General features: G+C 42.9%; 1 pseudogene; it reads left to right on the top strand.

Annotated features, from left to right (window-relative positions):
* The first annotated feature begins 2,428 nt into the window (after positions 1-2,428).
* On the top strand, positions 2,429-3,585 carry LOC113894699 (annotated as a pseudogene).
* Positions 3,586-9,880: the final 6,295 nt, after the last annotated feature.

Below are 9,880 nucleotides of genomic sequence, written 5' to 3'. Positions count from 1 at the left end.
AATCCTTCACCCATTTTCACAACTGGTCATTTCTTTCCCCTACTGATTTGCATGAGCACCATATGTGGTCTTCTTATAATCTACATTTGGATTATGTAAGTTTTAAATATATTCTGTCTGTGACTTATTTTCAAAAAAGATCCATATTTCCTATCTTTTATTAGATAAACATAATCCTCCTTTTGTTAGTTTCATAACTTGAGAGAATAACTAAAGTTCAGGATGACCCATTAAATGGGGCAAAGGAAATAAACCTGCCTTCAGGACCAGCTACTCACAGCAGCCTCGGAGAGAGGCCTAGTAGGCTAGAGCACCCGGGGATCTAAAGATCCTTCTCACCAGCCTGAAAAGAAATTGCTGAAAAATACACCCTCGGACATTGAAGAAAACCTGAAACCGTTTTTCCAAATTGTATTATGACCTAGAGAACATGCGGAAAAAAGTTGTTTTTTGAAAGTCTGTGGCCCAGATTAGAAGGACACAAGCTTCATTTTCCAGCAAGCTTACACTTGCGTGTGTTCCTGTGTGCTAAGTCACTTCAGTCATGTTCGACTCTCACCTTTCCTCAATAACAGGATGTGCCATAGAGAAGGTGTGTTTACATTCACCTGTGACAGTACCCTGGCTCGGTTTCACTTCCTCTGACTAATATCCCTGAATTCACTCTTCTAAAACACTTTCCATCTCTTTCCAACAATTATCAGTTAGATATCTTGACAGGGAAAAAAAAAGACCTAAATAATAAAAATGACAAAATTCCCAGGGACAGATTTAGCAAGAAACACCCAGATGTACTTTACTGAGGCATATAAAAGATTTTATTTACTAGAGAGTAATACTGTGTTTCTGTATGAGGACAGTCATTATTAAAAAAACATCAGGCAACCCCAAATTAGTTAACACCAAAACACCAGTTAACCTCAAAAGAGTTCCAAAGAATAGCAAGGAGAGATAAGAAAGCCTTCCTCAGTGAACAGTGCAAAGAAATAGAGGAAAACAATAGAATGGGAAAGACTAGAGATATCGTCAAGAAAATGAGAGATACCAAGGGAACATTTCATGCAAAGATGGGCACAATAAAGGACAGAAATGGTATGGACCTAATAGAGAAGATATTAAGAAGAGGTGACAAGAATACACAGAAGAACTATATAAAACAGATCTTCATGCCCTAGATAACCACAATGGTATGATCACTCACCTAGAGCCAGACATCCTGGAATGTGAAGACAAGTGGGCCTTAGGAAGCATCACTACCAACAAAGCCAGTGGAGGTGATGGGATCCCAGTTGAGCTATTTCAAATTCTAAAAGATGATGTTGTGAAAGTGCTGCACTGAATATGCCAGCAAATTTGGAAAACTCAGCAGTGGCCACAGGACTGGAAAAGGTCAGTTTTCATTCCAATCCCAAAGAAAGGCAATGCCAAGAATGCTCAAACTACCACACAACTGCACTCATCTCACATGCTTGCAAAGTAATGCTCAAAATTCTCCAAGCCAGGCTTTAACAGTACCTGAACTGTGAACTTCCAGATGTTCAAGTTGGATTTACAAAAGTAGAAAAGACAGAGGAACCAGATATCAAATTGCCAACATCCCTTCAGTTCAGTTTAGTCGCTCAGTTGTGTCCGACTCTCTGTGACCCCATGAATCACAGCACTCCAGGCCTCCCTGTCCATCACCAACTCCCGGAGTCTACCCAAACTCATGTCCATCGAGTCGGTGATGCCATCCAGCCATCTCATCCTCTGTCTTCCCCTTCTCCTACTGCCCCCAATCCCTCCCAGCTTCAGGGTCTTTTCAAATGAGTCAACTCTTCGCATGAGGTGGCCAAAGTATTGGAGTTTCAGCTTCAGCATCAGTCCTTCCAATGAACACCCAGGATTGATCTCCTTTAGGATGGACTGGTTGGATCTTCTTGCAGTCCAAGGGCCTCTCAAGAGTCTTATCCAACACCACAGTTCAAAAGCATCAATTCTTCAGCACTCAGCCTTCTTCACAGTCCAACTCTCACATCCATACATGACATCCAACATCCCTTGGATCATCAAAAAAGCAAGATGACACCACCTTTATGGCAGAAAGCAAAGAAGAACTAAAGAGTCTCTTGATGAAAGTGAAAGAGGAGAGTGAAAAAGTTGGCTTAAAACTCAACATTCAGAAAACTAATCATGGCATCTGGTCCCATCACTTCATGGCAAATAGATGGGGAAACAATGGAAACACTGATAGACTTTATTGTGGGGGGCTCCAAAACCATTGCAGATGGTGACTGCAGCCATGAAATTATGATGCTTGCTCCTTGGAAGAAAAGCTCTGACCAACCTAGACAGCATATTAAGAAGCAGAGACAGCTGAGCCTCAGTTCTCCGACCATGCCCACTGGAGCCTGTTTGCACTGACTGACCAGAGTCTGCGAATTCAATGCTCTGAGCCATCTGGACCGCCCCGATCCTAGCTTTCTATCCTTTGAAAACACTAAGAATAATGCCCCTGCATCAGTTTTTACTGGAGCCAATCACCTATCGTGCCTGGAACAGGGATCATACCCAGATCGCACTTAGCCCCAATGATTAGTCCACATCTCTAAGAAGAATGGGGGCCAGTGGGTGAAAGCTCATGAACTCAAGGAACACAACAGACACATCACAGGTATTGACTGGGCTCCTAAGAGTGACCCCATCGTCATTTGCGGGGCCAACCGAAACACCTACGTCTGGAGTCAGAAGGATGGTGTCTCACAGCCAACCCTGGTGATCCTGAGAATTAACCGGGCGGCCCCTTTACTCAAGTGGTCCCCGCTAGAGAACAAATTTGCTGTGGGCAGCGGAGCACAACTCATCTTCATTTATTACTTTGAGTCTGAAAATGCCTGGTGGATGAGCAAGCACATTAAAAAGCCCACGGTCCTCAGCTTGGATTGGCATCCCAACAACGTCTTGCTGGCAGCGGGATCCTGTGACTTCAAATGCAGAGTGTTTTCTGCCTACATTAAAGAAGTGGATGAGAAGCCAGCCAGCGTGCTCTGGGGCAGCAAGATGCCTTTCGGTCAGCTGATGTCAGCGTTCGGTGGCAGTGGCACCGGCGGCTGGGTGCAGAGGGTCAGCTTCTCAGCAAGCGGCAGCCGCCTGGCCTGAGTCAGCCATGGCAACACCATGTCTGTTGCTGACGCCTCAAAAAGTGTGCAGGTCTCAACTCTGAAGACGGAGTTCCTGCCCCTCCTGAGTGTGTCTTTCATCTCAGAGAACAGAGTCGTGGCTGCTGGCCATGATTGCTGTCCCATGCTTAACTACGATGATCGCAGCTGCTTGACCTTCATCTACAAGCTGGACATTCCCAAACAGAGCATCCAGCGCAACGTGTCTGCCATGAAGCGCTTCCGCAATATGGACAGGCGGGCCACGACGGAGGACTGCACCGCGGCCCTGGAGACGCTGCACCAGAAGAGCATTACTCAAGTGTCTATTTATGAGGTAGACAAGCAAGACTGTCGCAAACTTTGCACTACCGGCAACGACGGAGCTATGACCATTTGGGATTTTAAGACCTTAGAGTCTTCCATCCGGAGTCTTTGAATAGTGTGAAGCTGAACGAGCCTCCAGACCCAGCATGAGGACGGACAGGCTGTGGCGGAGAAGCTCCGCCATTTGCATGGGAGGGGAGCCAGCTGCCAGGAAACACTGAAGAAGCACATGGTGTAAACCTCGCTGTGTGTGTTTTTTTTTTAATATAATTGGTGAAAGTGTTGGTTTTTTAAAAGCAACCGTGATTTTGGTTTTGTTTTAGGGGTTGTTTTGTTTTGCAATTTCATTCCATTCTGGATCAAAGCTTCTCTTTAAGTAGTTTATTATAGAACATTGTCAACACTAACTTAAAGGAAGGGGTGGGGAGGTATGTAAATTGTCTGCTAATAATATTAAATAAAAACACTGAATAAGTAAAAAAAAAAAAAAAAAAGCAGAGACATTCAGTTCAGTTCAGTCATTCAGTCGTGTCCGACTCCTTGCGACCCCATGAATCGAAGCACGCCAGGCCTCCCTGTCCATCACCAACTCCTGGAGTTCACCCAGACTCACGTCCATCGAGTCAGTGATACCATCCAGCCATCTCATCCTCTGTCGTCCCCTTCTCCTCCTGCCCCCAATCCCTCCCAGCATCAGAGTCTTTTCCAATGAGTCAACTCTTCACATGAGGTGGCCAAAGTACTGGAGTTTCAGCTTTAGCATCATTCCTTCCAAAGAAATCCCAGGGCTGATCTCCTTCAGAATGGACTGGTTGGATCTCCTTGCAGTCCAAGGGACTCTCAAGAGTCTTCTCCAACACCACAGTTCAAAAGCATCAATTCTTTGGCACTCAGCCTTCTTCACAGTCCAACTCTCACATCCATACATGACCACTGGAGAAACCAGAGCCTTGACTAGACGAACCTTTGTTGGCAAAGTAATGTCTCTGCTTTTGAATATGCTATCTAGGTTGGTCATAACTTTCCTTCCAAGGAGTAAGCGTCTTTTAATTTCATGGCTGCAGTCACCATCTTCAGTGATTTTGGAGCCCAAAAAAGTAAAGTCTGACACTGTTCCCATTGTTTCCCCATCTATTTCCCATGAAGTGATGGGACCGGATGCCATGATCTTTGTTTTCTGAATGTTGAGCTTTAAGCCAATTTTTTCACTCTCCACTTTCACTTTCATCAAGAGGCTTTCGAGTTCCTCTTCACTTTCTGCCATAAGGGTGGTATCATCTGCATATCTGAGGTTATTGATATTTCTCCTGGCAATCTTGATTCCAGCTTGTGCTTCTTCCAGTCCAGCGTTTCTCATGATGTACTCTGCATATAAGTTAAATAAGCAGGGTGACAACATACAGCCTTGACGTACTCCTTTTCCTATTTGGAACCAGTCTGTTGTTCCATGTCCAGTTCTAACTGTTGCTTCCTGACCTGCATACAAATTTCTCAAGAGGCAGATCATGTGGTCTGGTATTCCCATCTCTTTCAGAATTTTCCACAGTTTATTGTGATCCACACAGTCAAAGGCTTTGGCATAGTCAATAACTTTGCCAACAAAAGTCTATCTAGTCAAAGCTATGGTTTTCCAGTAGTCATGTATGGATGTGTGAGTCGGACTATAAAGAAAGCTGAGCCCCAAAGAATTGATGCTTTTGAACTGTGGTGTTGGAGAAGACTCTTGAGAGTCCCTTGGACTGCAAGGAGATCCAACCAGTCCATCCTAAAGGAAATGAGTCCTGAATATTCATTGGAAGGACTGATGCTGAAGCTGAAGCTCTAATACTTTGGCTACCTGATGCAAAGAACTGACTTATTGGAAAAGATCCTTATGCTGGGAAAGATGGAAGGTGGGAGAAGAAGGAGACAACAGAGGATGAGATAGTTGGATGGCATCACTGACTCAATGGACACAAGTTTGAGCAAACTCTGGGAGTTGGTGATGGACAGGGAAGCCTGGCATGCTGCAGTCCATGGGGTTGCAAAGAGTCAGACACAACTGAGCGACTGAACTATACCCCAAATCAATATATGGATGCTTAACATAATTACCAGTACTAATTTATCTGAAAAGTGAACTAGTAAGAATAGCCAGAAAACTTCCAAAAATACGAGTAGTCAATTATATCTCTCTTGCTAGATCTTTAAATGTGCAAAACTGGGCCCAAAATGCAAAGTCCAAAAGCATATAAAAAAACATTAAATGATGAATCTGACTTTTGAAATCAATTCAAAAGGGATAGATAGTTCAATATAGGATGTGAATAACCATGTAACCAATATAAAGTTAAATGATTACTTTATATCATATGCCAGAATAAATTCCAGATGAATCAAAGAATTAATTATTTTTTAAAAAATGAAGCCATTTGCTAAAGAATATAGAGTTGGTTATGTATATATCCTTGGGAGTGCAAGTGGCCTTTCTTAGAAAAGATACAGAACATAAAAGAAAAAAAAATCAATAGAAATGATTACAAAGGTTCTTCATGATCATAAGGATGATGACAACGATAAAGATGAAAGAAGAATTAAAATCATATGTTTAATATGCAAATAAGTGTTCTGCTAAAAGAATGCATTCTGAAGGTTGACAGAGTTATAACATAGGGGGAGAAATGGGAGAATTTTCAATTTGTACATTTTAAAAAAGAAGAAAACATGGTAGAACAATGGGTCAGTTTTACTCTTTCTCTGTATCTTCTGGGTTTTATTTTTTCTATTACAAACACACACTTCTAATCTGTTCATCAGAAAAAAAAAATCTTTTCCAAGCAATATTAAAGCTTTAAAGCAGACTAAAGGCTAAAGCATAACTCTAAAAAAGAAATACTCTTAAAAATCAATTTTAAAAAGCCATTTATCCCAATTTAAAAATAGGCAAAGGACAGTAGTATAAAAAACAGTTCATAAAGGGTGTAAAAATGGCCAATAGACATAATAAAATATATTTAATTTCACTACTAATCAAAGAAATATATATTAAAATAATCCTGAGATCTCATAGTGGTCTGTGAAATTGACAAAGATTAAAGAGAAAAAGAATGCTCAGCGCTGGTAAGGATTTGAGGGAACAAGGTCAGAAGCAGTGCGAGTGTTGCTGCAGGACAGAGAGTGGGGTGCAAGAGGATGGTCACATCCCAGGTCACGTCCGAGTCCCTGGGACAGCCGCCAAGTATGGGTTCTTGTTTCTGCGCAGGAAAGAATTCAAGAGCAAGCCACGGTAAAGTGAAAATAGGTTTATTCAGGGAGAAATACACTCCACAGACAGAGTGTAGGCCACTTCAGAGGGCAAGAGAGGCACAGGAGACCTGAAAGGCCCAGGGGTAAGGGGTTGCTTTAATTAATTATACATTATTCCATAAAATGTATTTTTCTTTCCTTTATTTCATGCTTATTTCTACAGTGGTGACCACCTCATCTGTTGTTATAATGAAGATTCTTACTTAACTTGCATTCTATTGACAGCAAATACTTGATGGATTAAAATGTAATTTCATTCAAAGGGTGCACAATTTGTATACATTTTTCATTTTAAAAGTACATTAGTGGAAACAAAAAAATTTGTTATGTACTTTTATTTATATTTTTAAAAGTTACTTTTCTTCTAAGATACTTAAAAGCAGATATTAAATTGAAAGGGAAATACAAATTATAACAAATAGCTAACAATTTTTTAAAAGCATTTAAATATATCTGGATTTTGAAAAATATTTTATAAATTAATTCAGTCACATTTAATACTTTTATAAAAATAAAACCATTTGCAGTTCTAATACTAAATGTACATCAAGTTTCCAATGTAAGAACTAAGATCTTACTTTCATTCATGTTATACCTAGACTGCGGGTTCTTAAATTTTTTGGTCTCAAGACTCCTTAAGCTACTGAAAGTTGTTGAGGACTCCAAAAAGCCTTTATGTTAGAATTAACATTGGGAAGTTTTTAAAACACAAGAATATATAAGCACAAATTCCATTAGCTCCCAGAGCACTGATGACATTACATGTCTTGCAACCTCTAGAAAACTCCACTGTATACTCTAGAAAGCATGAGAATGAAAGGGGCAAATAAAGTCTTAGTAGTATTAAGAAAAAATAACATGATCTCTAAACCCTGAAAAGGTGTCTGGGACTTCAGGGGTTCCCAGAGCCACTGATCTATATAGTATAAATTTAAGAGTAAGGTGAATCATCTGAGAGGTGAACACCTCTCCCTCCATAAATTGGAATCTGAAGAGAAGCAAAAAAATGGGCACTTGACATCACTACTAAACGATTCCTCACTCTGCAAGGATCTATTTATTGTATTAGCGCTATCTGACAGGAAGACTGACAAGTTCATTTGTCTTTTCTCTTAAGCACTTCCTCCATTTGCCCTCGGCCCTGAAGAGTGTTAGTTCCTAGAGCTGAACCAGCTCTCTGCCACATCCTGAGTGCTACTCTGGCTCTTCTCATCCCTGGCCAGTGACTTTTCAGTATCTTCTAACTTGCAATTTAGGTCTATTCTGGAGTTCCCCCTTTCTCAGGATGGTGCTGCTGCTGCTGCTAAGTTGCTTCAGTCGTGTCCGACTCTGTGCGACCCCATAGACGGCAGCCCACCAGGCTCCCCCGTCCCTGGGATTCTCCAGGCAAGAACACTGAAGTGAGTTGCCATTTCCTTCTCCAATGTGGCTATCCTAAACTCCCAGGGGTTATATAAAATACTGAGTGGGATCCTTAGGGGAGGAAAGTAGGTCCTCTCTGGGATCTTTCTATAGCAGCCCCACACTAGGTAACCTGAGTTACTTTAGTTCTTAGTACACTACCCATGGGTCTCACTTCTGAAAATGCTAAAAGCCCATCTACATATGTGTTTGCATCCTGCTGCCCCTCAGCACGTGGGGCTGGTGATGCCTCCAAGACTGCAGCAGTGACTGCCTCCCTTCACGGGCAGCGGCCTCCCACCCCCTTCTGCTGCCTGGTCCTTCACTTGGACTGGAGCAGACCTGCTCCTTCTCTTTCTTCTGAATTAACTTCCTTACCTGAAAAATCTTCTGGATCCCCTTCCATCCCCACACCAGATGGGGTCTCTAGTCTCCTCCCGCTTAGCTCTTCCATGTCACTGTCCTGCTGGCTTTCCTCCCCACACACCTCAAAACGGGGCAGGAGTTGTCTCTAGTCTTGGATCCCTCAAACATCAGGAAACATTTGGTCACATCACCCTCCACACAGGGCTCATTTCAGCATATAGGGGCACAGTTCAAGGACTTCAGGGGCTTCCTTGATGGCTCAGTGGAGAAGAATCTACCTGTATCACAGGAGCCACAGGCGACATGGATTCAGTCCCTAGGTTGAGAAGATGCCCTGAAGGAGGGCATGGCAACTCACTCCAGTATCCTTGCCTGGAGGAATCCATGGACAGAGGAGCCTGGTGGGCTACAGTCCCTGGGGTCGCAAAGAGCCCAACATGACTGAGCAAGTTGGCACTCACACACGAGGACTTTATGCTACATTTTACACTTCTCCTCAACTGCGAACTCTCCTCCCTCTCTTAGGCTCAGAGCTGTTTATCAGGGTTAGTGGCAGGGCTGATGAGGTACCTGCTTTACTTATACCCTCTTGGTAAACCTCTCCAGGCTTACACCAGAGTCCTCGGGGTTTGCCCTAAATGGGTAAAGTTGCTTTTCTCTTTGCCTCTCTACTCTGTTTATTGCAAGTCTCCAGAGGAGCAAGTACAAGCCCCACGTTTCTGAGTCAGATAGGACAGTAGTCCAGGAACGAATATTGATTTCTCATTATTATTCTGCCACCTATACCTTACTCACTAGATTTTGCTAGTCAGTAAGTAGCACTGTTAAATGTTCAAATAATTACTTTTTACTCATGAACATAGATCAACAAAGGATCTTTTTTCAAAAGGAAAAGGATCCTTAGTAGTTCAGGGTGCAGTCATTGAGGTCATTTTAACTATTCTGACATCGTGGCAGGCATAGGATCGAGGTCCCCAGGCCACACCAAAGTAGGACGCATGTGCACAGTGCTGGCTGTGGCCCCCCTGGTGGAGCTGTAGGGCTTGTTGCTTTAATAAGCCCCGCCACCACTAAGTCGTTCAGCCATCCAACCCGATCTGGTCTCCCTCCAAGTCTTCTTATCCTCCTCACCTTGCAATTGCTCTCTGCCAAGCTCAGCTACTTCCCCAAGCCTTTTTCAAAGGCCCTCTTACGTGTGCACCCCCCGTAGTTTTTCACACTGAGGACTACTTCAAAGGCTGGCAGCCCTGGGAAGGGAGGTCTGACAATAAAAGAAATCCCAACTGGAGAAAGGTTTGCTTTGGCAGCTGCCTGATTGTTCTGTAGGTGGGGAGGCGCCTGCTCCAACCTCTGCAGCTCACTTG

The sequence above is a fragment of the Bos indicus x Bos taurus genome, chromosome 6 (assembly GCF_003369695.1).
Source record: "Bos indicus x Bos taurus breed Angus x Brahman F1 hybrid chromosome 6, Bos_hybrid_MaternalHap_v2.0, whole genome shotgun sequence".
NCBI classification, from domain to species: Eukaryota; Metazoa; Chordata; class Mammalia; order Artiodactyla; family Bovidae; genus Bos; species Bos indicus x Bos taurus.
Note: the sequence above shows the minus strand (reverse complement) of the source record. Positions and strands in the feature narration are given on the sequence as shown.